This window comes from Schistocerca gregaria, chromosome 5, assembly GCF_023897955.1.
Source record: "Schistocerca gregaria isolate iqSchGreg1 chromosome 5, iqSchGreg1.2, whole genome shotgun sequence".
Lineage (NCBI taxonomy): Eukaryota > Metazoa > Arthropoda > Insecta > Orthoptera > Acrididae > Schistocerca > Schistocerca gregaria.
In genome coordinates, this window is record NC_064924.1 from 551,373,614 (window position 1) to 551,388,411 (window position 14,798).

Sequence of the window (14,798 nt, forward strand, 5' to 3'; positions counted from 1 at the left end):
GTCGCTGTGCGCGCGTTTGATGGCGCTTGCAGCGGAGAGGCAGTCCTGTCTCTTTGCGTTGTGTGACCTGTTAATTGTGCCTACCGGTGTCTTTTCTTCTACGGTGCAGCTTATTCACACAGGTTATTTGCCACATCACTCTCTGGTTCCGTTGAGCTGGGAAAAGTTCTCCATTTGTTACTGAATCCGGAATACTCAGTTTCTAACGCATCAGTCACCATTTAAGTGTCCCAACGGATGGCATTGCCTAGGAATTCTCTAAAATTCTCAATGCAAAAGTGTTGTTCTCGAGCGGCGTGGATTTATTGTGTGACTTTGTCGTATTTGAAAGTCCTGGCTTCGAATGGAAGGTCCGTCACGGATTTTTCGAATCTGAAGTGGACGTGCATGCTTTTGGGAAATTCTGCGATGTTTGTACCCGTGTATAGGTCTTGCGACTTTCAGTTCTCCCTCGATGGTATCCCACGTTTTTTCAGTTGAACTGCAGTATGTGGCCTGGGAACTATTCTGAGAATTGTGGAACGATATTTGTTTTAGTCTAGTGCACTGTCTTGCTGCAGGTGCAGGTCACCTGCGGTATGCTGCAAACGAACAATGAACATGTTCTTATACCGTTCGCCGGTGTGAGGCAGTGACAAGAGTAATAGGAGTCCTGTCTCATCGTATGTAAATATCCGTCTCTCCCCACGTGAATACCTCCCCCATTTTGAATGACCCCCTGTTGTGAAACGGAACGCATTGTCTCCTGTGTTTTTTTACACACTCCCAGCCGTATCATGGACTTGGTGCATCCTGTTCTACGACCTAACAGTAAAGGCGACCAGCTTTAATATTACAATAGTGGTGCCGTTCCACTGGTATCTAACCTCCGAGGCATGTGACGTGCCGTGTGCAGAGGTGCACACATGGGCGGTGCTTTGTCTATCCGACAAGCAGGAGTTTTACCATAAGGAACGGCTACTCGCGGATTGCAGTTGTGCGACACTGAACCGGAGAGTGGTTAGCCTTATTATGGCCCATCTGTCCTAGGAAGCCGACGGCAGCCCTCTGACGTCAGCAAGTTGTTGCCCACGGCAGATGGCTGTGCCAGAGAAGATGTCTTCTGTATCGCCGTACTCGCTGTTCCCAAATAACATGGTGACACGCGGAAAACTCAAACGACTGCACGACGTCGGAGATGCAGTGTACCCATGACCTGGCCGCTATCGAATGCGCCGACGCCATCCTGCACTTGACCTCCAAGTATGCAGTTAGTCAGTCTGTCTTTACTGACTGTGGTAATACACTGTACGCCCAACTAATCCTTCCGCCTTGGTCACATGAGCGGTTTTAACCTAAAAAGCAAGACCCACTGACACTTGTTTGAATTCGCCGGAATATGTCCCATTTGAACACCTGTGCTACCATCTCGTTCGTTGTGTCGGATATCTGAATTCTTCACTTCTGTCACTTCTGCAGCTGTTAGGATCAGAGCAGACGGCATAGCTCCAGATACTAAGGGAGGTCAGTGTATGGCATAGCCACTCCTAATGGGTATGTATGGTGTGTGTGCTGTGTAAGCGGCGGAACGGTCTACCCTACGGGAGGCCCTAGCCACACGACATTTCCATTTTTTTACCAAACAGTGTGTGACATGCACGATGGCTCCTACACTTCGATTAAAATAATTGCATGATTGACGTTTCGACACGTCGAATGGTAGGTCCAGCAGACAGCCAGTCGTAGTTCTTCCTCGGCCGCCAAATGCTCGCTGCGTTGCCTATTTTCTGGGTAGTTGCACACCGCAGAACGCGCGGCTACCTGCGTGCCGGCAACGCTTCGCCTCGCCACTGCAGTCTGCCAGTCACAAAGTTATTTCATTTCAGCTGTGGACGTCGGATACGGTTGGACGCTTCATCAGTTTTTCTATCAAGTGTTTCAAAAACTATAGTGACAGAAGTGCAACTCCAGAGTTAAAGGCTATGCAGGATTTTCTGTGTAGAATGTTAATATTAATTGCGGAGTGATCGAAAGTCGTAATAATAGTCGGTTGGAATGCGACACGTATCACGCAAAGGTTTTATTCCATCTGGCAGTTTTATCGCTCTGGTGCACATCGTGGAAACAGCCAACAGGAAAACTTCGATTTCGAGTTGATCTCTGAATCAGATATGTACATATTGCGTGAACAGCGCGTTACGTTATAATACGATTCTCACAAAGGTATACTGCTCTGGCAGCTATAACACGACTTTCATTCGTCTTCACTCAGGTGGAGTGCGGCTCTTAGGCTTTCAGGCAATCGACTTTTGTGCAGCACAGGGTATGGGCTGCACTTCTCGCTGCTGCTTCGTTCTGATGCTGCGTGTGATCTGTTTCAGTGAGTAAAGTTTATAGCCAGTCATGGTCACGTTGTTACGACTGGTAGCTAGCTGCTTTTGACGACGGCATTTCACAGCCCATTACGTGTAATTGGCCATCGAAATAACAGCAACACCAGCCGTTTGCAAGCTGCAGCCTCCGTTTATTATTGCAGTAGGGAAGCTGGTCTACAATACATTCGTGTTATGTACTCCCCCGTTCAGTTGGCCAGTATTTGATCAGGCAGAATAGGATGCCTGTCACTTTGAGTGTTGGGGCACTGTTAATTGGAGCATGCATATCGAAACTGACAAGTGCGTTACGAACGTCGAAAGCGTCAGTGTGCTAACTTATGACTGTATACACGACTCCCTGCAAGACATAATCAGCTTAGTGTAACCAATTTTCAGTATTTGATATCGCTATATGTTCAAAAGGATTTTCACGAAGAACTGCAAAAGTTGTTTTCACAGAGTGCTTCTGTTTTTATGATACAAAATTTCAGGTACTCTGGAGAGAAGCAATTTCATCAGTTTGAAATGTGGAGCTCTGGTATGGAAATGGAAAAATAACAATGGAACATTTCTAAATTTACCCTTGTGCTACTAATGATGATATGAAACTAAGTTGCCGCGTTAAGGTGGTAATTTTTAACAGTTCTTCAAACTGGTGTCCGCTTCGAATAAAATTCAGGAGTACTCGTCCGCACAAACCCAGCGTTGTTCGAATGGTGTCGTTGGCTTTTCAGAATTTTCGTGCAATAGAAAAGTAATGGAGCCATATCAGAGAAACGAGCTGACCACTAAACACGACCCTGTTCCTGTTCATCTTTCAGCGAACTTGTGACACAGATGTTCAAGAGCAGAATGTGCAAAGCGAGTTGGGGATCCATCATGTTAGAAACACATATGAATACGAAGGTCAAATGAGATATCCTCTAACGACGTGGGGAGTACGTCTTCAGAAATAATGTGCACATACATGTAATTAAACAAGAAGGAAGCAGATTAGGACCTACTAACTAATTAGTGACTGAACCCACCCAAAAACTCCCAGCAAATAGATGTGGACACTATAAAAAGCTGTATCGTGGCTATTTCAAACAGTCCATTATGCGACTGCTGTGAATTCCACTCTGATGACACAGCGTTCTAATAGGAAAAGTATATACTCAGGGAAGTACAGTTGCTCGTCCCCTGTTATTTTACACACAGTAACGAGTGCGACAACTGCTTCACATGTAACTGGCAGAGTACTGGTTCACGGCTCCACATCGACTTCACCGCCCATTTGTGCTCTGGTTCCCTAAACCGCCGGAACTATTCTGTGGACATCTTGTACGTCGGATTTCTCCTACGGGGATACTTATCACGATACTACCTGCCACCTCCCCTTTCATTTGTTCAGTTGCTTCTACCTACACTGATTTGATATGATTTATGATTCTTTCATCTCTTATGCCACACTCTTCGTCTCTGTGTAACAATTACGCGCAACGTACTGTACAATATTGGGCACCTAAGACAGGCCATACCAAATATATCCAGAATGAATAACAAATGAAGGTGCAGTTTTTGCCAAATTATAACCGAAAATATGGCGAATTTGCTGACTTACGCAAGTCATTGTTACTGTTTATTGTCGCCGAATTATGATACCGGCTCTATTTATTTTTTCTAGTGTAAGTGCATATTTTTTCTATGGCATTTGAACGAAGCTTCTAAGAGAATTTCAATGATATATCAGTTATGGGACTTGATCAAATAGTATCAATTTAAAAGCCCCGCAAACCACTGTCCTGCCGTCAGGAGAGGGGGTTCCACAAACGCCTGTCATCTCAGGCCTATAGCAAGTGTAAGCAAACACGAGTTCGCCTGTTTGCTATCACGGCTGTCATGCCAAGTGGTCAAAATGTCAGCTACACGCTACAAAGTGAGTCTACAAGTTCAGTTTCATGTGGAGTTAACAACAGCGCAGGGCTGTGTTATAAGGCATTTCCTGCATTCAGGAATCGTCGGTGTTTCCTAATGTTAATTTCCTAATTTCCTGATTTTAATTTTCGCCACAGCTAAAAGTGTAGAAATGTTATGTTTCGTGAGTGTACAGATCGTAATGAGTTATTGTGATGGTTTCTCAGTTTTGGTTACTGATAATAACTTGACACCAGTGCCTATGAGTTTAATTTTTACACCACAGCACTGAAGATGATCACTATGTGATTGAAAATCGATTTTGCTATTAATAAACCATCAATATTACGGCCAACGCTGACCTTCCTTTTAATTTTGAGATATATGGTCGTTGTGCACACAGCACTCCATGGAGTCGCCAATCAGTTATTTGATTGTTACAACAGCAAAACACCGACGGATGCGCTTCAAGCACAGGCAAACACAAAAACCATACCTGAGTTACGGGGTTGCTTTCATTTGGTGTAACGTTTGTGGAACCTCTTCTGCTGGCGGTGGAACAGCGGCTTGTGATGCTGTTATCTTGATACTATTTGATCAAGTCCCAGACGTGTTATGCGATGAAGTTCTCTTAGACGGTTGTTTCAAATGCCACAGAAAAGAGGTATAGAGCTCCGTTAGAATAAAAGTCGGTGTCGTAATTTGGCGTCTATAGGCGATTAAAAGACTTGCGAATGTCAGCAAATATGCCATATTGTCCGCTATAACTTGGTGAAAACCGCACCTCGATATTTTGATTCATTCTGGCCTGTCTTGGTTGCTTGACCATGTGTAAACTGATCCCTGTCTTTTCTCACAATTTTTGCTCTCTGCAACTCATTCTAGTGACGATATTCCCCGGTATTGTAACACAGATTTTATCGTTCTATCGCTTCTTCTATTTAGTATTTTTCATGTTTTTCTTTCTTCGTCATTTCTGCGGCTAACCCGCTCATTTCTTATCTTACTAGTCGGCCTAATTTTCAACTTCCTTCCGTAGCACCCCATATCAGACGCTTCGATTCTCATCTTTTCTGTTTTTTTTTTTTTTTTTTTTTTTTTTTTCACAGTCCACGATTCACGTATATGCAATTCTGCTCTCCAGACGTGCATTCACAGAAATTTCTCCCTCGTATTAAGGCCTCTGATACAAGTAGACTCCTAATGGTGAATGCCCTCTTTGTTCTATTCTGTTTCTTATACGTTTCTTGCTTGGTCCTTCGTGCATTATTTTCCTTCCAAGGTGGCGCAAACTCTACACTTCGTTTATTTCATTGTCCCCAGTTTTAATGCTAAGTTTATTGCTAATCTCATTTCTGCTTCTTCACATTACTTACGCCTTTTTTGGGTGTAGCCCCAATCCACAGTCTGTGCTCAATAGATCGTTCATCCTACCTAATAGGTTCTGCAATTCTTCCTCTCTTTCACAGAGGACAATCTGTCATTAACGAATATTAACGTTGTTATCCTTTCACTCTGAGTTTTTATCCTCCTCCTCAGCTTTTCTTTCATTTACTTCATCGCTTCTCCGATATACATATTGAACTGTAGATGAGGATGACTGTGTACTTCCCTTACTCCATTTTCAATCCGAGCACTTCATTCCAACTTCCTTTACTACATTTTCCTCTTGTTTCTTGTACGTATTGTATATTATCTGTGTTTCTCTGTTGTGCATAGCGGAACCAGGGGCAGGACGGTAACGCTAACATTAAAAAGATGAGAGTTAACTTTAAAATGTAATCATTATACATAAAATATTCAAAAACACACTAGGCATATGAGTTTACATGTGGCAGGATGTTAGATGCCTCGAAAGAGACGGAGTCATCTGGTCTTGCCCGCAATTTTCATTCCTTTTTTAAACTGGGGCTTCAGTTTGTTATTTTCTGCCAGCTGAGAAGCTAACGCTCCGATCTCCTTCACTGTAGAGCCAAAGAATTTGCCATCCATGTCTTTTAAATAACCGACAAGCTCTAACTCTTGCTCATTCCAGAAAATACGATAAAATTTTCCCTCTGACTTTGTAAGTAGGCTGTTTAGGTTTGTATATTGGTAACGCCACGTAGCGCTCTGTATGAAAATCACTGGTTGTGCTGTGTGCAGTCTGTGGCTGGTTAGCATTGTTGTAATATTCGCTATTTTAGCGTTGGGCAGTTGGATGTTAACAGCGCGTAGCGTTGCGCATTAGAGTTGGGCAACACGATTCTTTTTCCCGATTCCATTCCACGATTCAATCTCACATTGCGAATCGATTCCTGCGATTTGTTCACCATTCTTTCACGATTCATTCTAGTCTGCGATGACACGATTCTTACGGAATGCAAAAAGTTTTACATCTTACTCTCAGATGGCAGGACATGTCTGAAATTTTCAATGGGGCTAGAATCGAACTGTGTCATGATAAGATATGCCAGAAATAGTTTATTTATGAGTAAACATGCGTGTGACGTTACAAGTGTGATTGTCGATTTATACGTGTAATGCCTTAAATAATGAAAGGTCACGTTTGATTTGATTGCATCTATTGTTTTATTTCAGTATGCCAGGAAAGAGGAGTCGATTTGTGCGAAAGGTGGTGCAAATTGGCTTCCTTTGTTCACACGCATCCTCCACTTGACTGCCATCTGGCGGTCGTAATCATTCGGCACGACTCGGCATGATTCGGAAGTTGCCTTCGAAGCATAGCGTACTAGAATCGATGAATCGTTGGAACTTGGAATCGTCACGACTCGGAAACACGCAATCGTTCTTACGATTTTTTTGAACGACGATTCGTCCGCATCATGATGCGATTCTTACGATTCTTTATTTAGAGTCGTTAAAATGAACGACTCATTCACGAATCGCCACAACTCTATTGCGCACTTGGAGGTGAGCCGCCGGCAGTGGTGAATGTGGGGAGAGAGATGGCGGTGTTTTGAGAGCGGATGATCATCATGTGTCCATCAGAGACAGTAAATTTGTAAGACTGGATGTCTTGAATATAACATCCAACTGCCCAAGATTACAATAGCGAATATTACAACAATGCTAACTAGCCACAGACTGCACACAGCACAGCCAGTGATTTTCATACAGAGCGCTACGTGGCGTTACCAATATAAAAACCTAAACAGCCTACTTACAACTTGTCAGTTTTTAAAAGTCTCATTTTGAAGTCTATTCTGAACTGCCCTTTGAAGAGTTGTTTTGGGAACGTTGAGCTGAACAGTGGCTCTCCTAAGCCCCATTTCCTTTTTCACCCACATATGACGATCAGTTTTGCGTTCCATCTATGAACGAAGAAGCGTTGCCACTAGCATCAGTATGAAAAACTTGAAAACGCAGTAACGTATCTTACACGGGGAATTCCCCGTCGCACCCCCCTCAGATTTAATGGTTAGGTGGCCCACTGGACAGCCCATCAAAACTGAACAGGTGCTGGACTCCGAAGGGGAGATCCGTGTTCAAAAGTGTGTGAAATCTTATGGGACTTAACTGCTAAGGTCATCAGTCCCTAAGATTACATACTACTTAACCTAAGTTATCCTAAGGACAAACACACACACCCATGCCCGAGGGAGGACTCGAACCTCCGCCGGTACTAGCCGCACAGTCCATGACTGCAGCGCCTGAGACCGATTGGCTAATCCCGCGCGGCGGGATCCGTGTTCAAATGTCCCTCGTATACTGTATATATATATATATTTTTTCACAAAATTATGAACTGACCGTCCGGTCATTGACGTATCTGTTCGCCGTATTCAAATTCCTGTCTGTGCCGCGGTGTAGCGCCCTTTTGCCACAGCGAGGTGTACGGAAGAATCCTCCAGACGTACGTACCTCCTATGTGTTCTACACAAGTATCACATGTTAAGATTCTTGCGTTCCGTTTTGGAAGTTCTGAGTCTTGAATATCTTTATTGTAACATAATTCATACCCGTTTATTTGTTGTTTTCATTTCTGTGAGAGGGCTATGCGGGACTTCGACCGCTCTCACCATTCATCACATTTACTTCCTACGATAATGTATTTATACCACGTGATTCATATTCTATAACCAGTGTGTAGTATGACAATTGCCAAGACTGCGAAAGGAGAACAGACACGTCAATACCCTGGTAGGAAGTTCATAATTTTGTGAAAGGAAAAAAGATCGGGGTCAACGGTGATTCAAACACGAATCGCTCGCTTTGCAGTCGAACACTATAACTACACTGTCCGCAGCTCGTGGTCGTGCGGTAGCGTTCTCGCTTCCCGCGACCGGTTTCGATTCCCGGGGGGGTCAGGGATTTTCTCTGCCTCGTGATGACTGGGTGTTGTGTGATGTCCTTAGGTTAGTTAGGTTTAAGTAGTTCTAATTCCTAGGGGACTGATGACGTCAGATGTTAAGTCCCATAGTGCTCAGAGCCATTTGAACCATTTTTAACTACAGTACCAGGACGGCGCGGTTCATGCAGTTCGCCCGATGTTGCATATCTTGAGCTTATAGTATTCACTGTTTCTATTTTGCTTCTTTTTCCACAGTTCGGTACATCTTCTTCTTGTTTTCACGCTTGGTCTATGTTCAGTTTTTGACGTGCTATCCACTGGGCCATTTTACCACTAGATCTGAAGGGGTTGCGATGGGAAGTTTCGCTTGTTAGAAGCTCAGCCCCCTTCCGCCCCAACCTGTGGGGTTATGTGCAATTTAAAGCCCACAAAGCGCTCTGAAAGATAAACTTCGTCTAAACCCACTAACATAAAGGGCCTCTCAAGCATTTTGGGATGTTAAGGAAGAGAAAACTAGTAGATAAAGTGTACTGGCTTACCCTGCAGATAAAAAATTACTAATATTGCAATACGTACATGAAAAACAAGGGCAAACACGTTACTGGCTTCTCGCGTGGATAACAGTTTCTGAAAGTGATTTTGCAGTGCACTACTTAGCAGCCAAAAAATACCGCTACTTCCGTTGTGCCTGTGGTTCCGTCCTGCCGCAGCTTCCGCTAACAGTTTTTCTGAGAGTTACGGACATTTTGCACAATTTAATTTGTTGAAAGGTTTTTCGAGGTCGAGAAATCCTGTGAAAGTGTCTTGATTTTCATTAACTTTTGCTTCCGTTATCAAGTGTAACACTATAACTGCCTGTCTAGTGCTTTCTTTACCTATCTTAAACCAAAAGTAACTGGCATGCAATAATATTTTCAATTCTTCTGTATATATTTCTTATTAAACTTGAATTAACCATCGTTCAAGGAGAGTGTGAAATAGTTCTCGCATTTGCACGCCCTTGCTATATTCGGTATTGTGTGGATGAAATTCTTTCTTCTGGAAGTAAATTTGAATAGGCATTTGGTCGAAACTTCCAGGTTGCTTTAGAAATTCCGCTGGCATTTTATCTATCCCTTCTACCTCGTTTGATTCCAAGTAATTTAAAGCTGTGTCGAAGGGTTAGTCCAACTGTTTATTCCGTATGACTTAATTCCGTAGCCAGACACAACACAATTTCACAAAGACCGATCGACTGTGCATTGCAACTTGAACAACTGACTGAGTCTTACAGAACTTTACGTCAGGGCTGCCCGTGTTACTGAATGCACTATCCTATATCTAGTGCATTACTGGAGTTCCTTGCCCTCACCCATCACGATGTGTAGCAGTACAGACAGCGATTACTGGGTTCTGACGATCGACTGGCAGAGGTATTCCACGATGTGTTTGGATGAAAATTTCAACTCAGTCCTTTCCTGAGCAGGATTCTTTATTTGAAATTGATATATTTTATTTTCTCCATTGTCCCTCTATGTTTTTATCATCGTAACGGAACACACAGTATACTTTCTTTTTGTTCAAGCTCTACCCCAAAATCTTGAGGATGAGATGGCGTTGTTGTGGGCTTTGAAAACTTTTCGTTGCGTGTGATGTCCACAGTTGCAATGAACATCTGTCGCCGTGAGGAGACACCCACCCGCACTGAGTGTTGGTTCGCGTCGCTGTAGGTTCTTCTGTTAGTTCCCTTATCGTCCGGGATCTCGGGTGTTCATTTTGCCATCTTTTTAAGCGTTGGTGCTCGTGAGCGCCCAGAGTGGCTGCCATTCTGTGCCCAAATCTTTTTCCGCATCGTGGAAGTTCTCGGGAGTTGGGGGCTATCTAGTCCGAGAAGCATTCGTTCATTATGACTGAGTTGAAGTTGATCGTGAGTAACGTGGAGTGCATGACAGCAGGTTGAACGATTTAAGAATTTCGGTTCGAAAATACAGAAATGGCCGCTGGGAAACATGAACGGCTGCGTTACCAAATTGCAGGTACCGAATGCATATCAGGAGACCTGTGCGGTCGCCTCGTTGGCTAACCAGGCTTATTCACGCTGCAGGTTTCTCGCCGTAAGTCGTTGCCTGCCATCAATTCCACGTAGGCCAAAGGGGCCTTGCAGAGAGCTCTGCCCTCTTTTGCTTACTTTATAGTGGTAGCGTTTGAAAGTAAGTACCTGGACATTAGTTTCCTAAAACAGCATGAGGCAGTTCTCAAATAAAATCTAAAAATCGCCCTTGGAGGTTGGAAGATCTCCGACCGTTTTTATGCACAAAAAATTTCCAACTCATTAACACAGACACGGATAGCTGAGTGCGTACCGTAAAAGTCTGTTAGGCTAATAGTAAAGTCCCTGGTTCGAATCTCGCTATAAGGAATATATTTTAAATTTTATTTAAATTCCGTGTTTATTAATGAAAATTTTAACAAATTAATAGTGAAGCTTAATGTTATAATAAAAATAAAAATTAAAAGCTTCACTGGCAGTGTTCATCAGATGGAAGTAAAGTACTCTCTATCTTATTGATGTTTCGCCTATTTATGCCAAATTTTAGTTTGTTGTGAATACTCGCATCTTTATGGGATTAGTAGTTAAAAGTCATCGTCGTTTTCGTTTCCCCTCTATCCAACATCTGGTCGGATTGGGGTGCAATGGTACTTTGCCACTTCAGTCGTTCTATCCACCATTCTTCTTCCACAATTTGGTTCCATAGCAGGTTTCTCCTCCTTAAACTCATCTTTATTGCATAAATCCATCTTGTTCTCAGTCTTCCTCTTGGCCTCTAGCCGTCGATCTTGAACTCCATCATTCTTCTTGGTATCCTACCTCTACCATCCTCTTGACATGCTCAGACCATTTTAATGTATTCTTTTCAGTTTTCTCAGTCAACTTCTCCATTCCAAATTCCTTCCTAACACCTTCATTTTTTACTCTGTCTCTGCTCGTCTTCCGTAGCATACTTCTCAGAAACTTCATTTCACTGGATTGTGTTCTACTCTCCTCTCTTCTAGTCATAGTGCAAGTCTCTGAGCCGTAAATTAGTACGGGCGTTAAGTAAGTCGTATATAGCAGCAGCTCGCACCTCATTGGCACTTCCCTTCCTCACACCAAGCCCCTCACACACTGCTAAAATGTACTACTCTGTTGTATTCTTTGGCTAATTTCTGTCTCCAAACGAGCATTTCCCATTAATACACTTCCCAAATATTGAAAGTTGTCCTCTATTTCAACATCCCGTCCCTTAATATGAATTTGTCCCCTGCCCTCTCTATCCCCTCTGGTTACCACCATGGTCTTGCTTTTCTCGACACGAAATTTCATTCCATATTTCTCGACCTTACATTTAGGATGTCTATTTGTTTTTGTAACTCCTCACTGCTTGTTCTCCACACCACAATAGCATGCGCAAATAGTAACAGCTTCATCCCCCTTCCTCTATGGGCTTCTTTCGTCTCTTTGACTATTTCATCCATCATCACTATATATAGTAGTGGTGATATCACACTTCCTTGTCTTAGTCCCTAAACATTCTTGAACCATTCAGTTTTTCCAACTGGTGTTTGCACACAACTAGAGCTTTTTTCATACATTGCCAGGATGACTCCAAGTCTTTGCTTTCCAACTCCCTTTCTCTTCAAGGTTGCCCATACCTTTTCCCTGGGAACACTGTCATATGCTTTCACTAGGTCGAGAAATGTCATCACCAGATCTTTCGCATGTAGTTACAAGTAAAAACACGTTTTTCTTATTAAAAATTATGATTCGATATTTGTTAATTAAATAAATATAGAATTTAAATAAAAGAAAAAAATGAAACGACTAGCGAGATTTGACCTCTCGATTTTACAGCTATAAGACTTAGTTATGCGCTTGGTTCCTGGCGATTATGTTGATAATCACATGTTTTGTGCATAACAGCGCTCCGCAACCTTCAGATGCGATTTTTTCCGAATTCCGTCTCACTGCTTTAGAAAATCAGTGTCACCGTTCTCCTAATCATCAAATCGCGAAGAGAATAGAAGAGGGACAGTCGGTAAGGCACGCTTGCAAATGCTCAATTGGAGCGTGAAGTCTGAGTCCGTCAACATGTTCTCATACTCACAAGGAGACGGCACGACCGCAGAGTCCTGCATTTTTCCGAAATTTTGTGTGGTGAAAGAGGACCTCTAACACGTCACGTGGTTAAAACACTACTCGGAAAATCCGGAGAAAAATCGATCTAAAGTTTCTTAGGTGCCTTATGAGTTAGTCCACTGCCGAGCCGCTGTCTGGCCTACATGGTTAGCGGTCAGACCCTAGCGCCAGAGGTCTCGGGTTCGATTCCTCCTCCGGCGTTTTATTTTTCTTCTGTTGCTTGCAAAATTGCAACGCATTGTTACAGGAGAATCGTGAAATTAATTCCCGGGAAGACTGTATAAAAATTCATTCTATAATTCACCATCCGTTATCGTCACCAATATTCCGCGACATGATTCAATATGCCTGGTTTTGCCTCAAAATTATCAGAAACTCAAAACGTTTTCGTAAATGTTAATGAGGCATATTATTGTACAGATTTATCAAACTCCCTGTGATTGTAAAGCATCCGCTTTTATATGTTGCTCAAGATGTCGCAAAAATTATTGCTTTGCTTGTTTTTACGATAATTGCCACTGCGGTTCTTGTTTATAATTATTATATGTATAGAAATTGAATGTTTCCCCATCGGATTTGTTATTATGATTAAAAACCCAATGATTCTCCTTATATACTTTACAATGAAAAATGGAAAACCCACCGCCATGAATTGTGTTGTTGGACAAGAAGAAAATAATTTTTATTCAATAATGTAACTAATTTGTTAAAGATAATGTAGGTTTGGGAAACTTTCTGAAGAATTGGTGGAATAACAAAAGTAAATGAAACAGAAGTAAAAAAGTTGCCAAAGGAGGAATAGAACCCGAGACCTCTGGCGTAAGAGTCCGAGCCCCAAACATCTAGGCCAGACGGCGGCTCGGCAATGGACTAACATTTTACAGTCATAAGGCATCTAAGAAACTTTGGGTCGATTTTTCCCGGGACTTTCCGGGAAGTGCGTCCTAATATTTTAACCACGTGATATGTTAGGGGTCCTCTTCCACCACACAAAATTTCGGACAAATCCCCGATCCCACGCTCGTGCCGTCTCCTTGTCAGTGAAAACAGATTTTTACGTTACTGAGAAATAGTCTTTCCGTATGTTTTGCTAAATATTATTCGTTTTATGTTAGGTTAATGCGAGATAATTATACAGTGAGATGATGGGACGTTTTAACTGATGCTAACATAAGACGTAACCCACAGTGGAATAACGAATGAAATGTTGGTGGATTGTCTGCTTTGGCGCCAAACGGGTAGCGAAATGCCGTGTATCGAGGTCAGATTCCTGTAAACGTATGTAAAGTAGTATAGTAAGAAGGACAGGGACACCCCGAAGGGCAGGTTCAGCCGCCTAATTGCAAAGATTTTCCCTATCCTTCGCGTCCGCAAGACACCTTTCCAATGCGAACCATCAGAGTTGCTCGCGCGCGCGCGCGCGCGCGTGTGTGTGTGTGTGTGTGTGTGTGTGTGTGTGTGTAGTGTAGTGTCATGCCACGTCCGCACTGGATATGATGAGAACAGAGAGAAGGTGAAACCCATTGACAGTACATAGCCTACTCTCCTCGCAGAGCACAAAGTGGGCTACCGAGCTTAAAGTCCCCATCCAACGGACGGATCACCATCCACAGTGTCGCACCCCCTCACTACATGAGACACTGTGGAGATCGAGAGGTTTGGAATTTAATCCAGAACACTGGTGCAAAGACTGGCGGTCAGGCACTTTTCGCGTACGTCCTCTCTGTCCTCTCTGCCGTAAAACCAAAGGTAAAAGTGTCAACAGCACGCGGCGTAGCCGGCCGGTCGTCCATCCAACTACTGGCCACGTCCGATGGTGCTTAACTTCGGTGATCTGACGGGAACCGGTGTATCCACCGCGGCACTGCCTTCGACACAGATTTCTGTAGACAGTGACGGATGGATGTTGTGCAGGTTGACGAACGCAGTGCTGTCCCCACGGTCTCCAGTACCTGTGTGAGTGGGGCAACAGCACCCGCTACAGCACGTCTATCATGAAGCCTATCCCTCCCCCCCCCCCCCCTCTCTCTCTCTCTCTCTCTCTCTCTCTCTCTCTCTCTCTCTCTCTCTCTCTCTCTCTCATACACACACACACACA

At 43.4% G+C, this 14,798-nt stretch overlaps 1 protein-coding gene and 1 pseudogene across 1 annotated transcript in view; one reads left to right on the forward strand and one right to left on the reverse strand.

Moving 5' to 3' along the window:
• Positions 1–14,798, forward strand: part of LOC126273160 (trichohyalin-like) — a 1,218,599-nt gene that overhangs the window by 616,754 nt on the left and 587,047 nt on the right. The gene's annotated exons all lie outside the window — the stretch shown is intronic.
• Positions 14,457–14,575, reverse strand: LOC126274460 (5S ribosomal RNA; annotated as a pseudogene).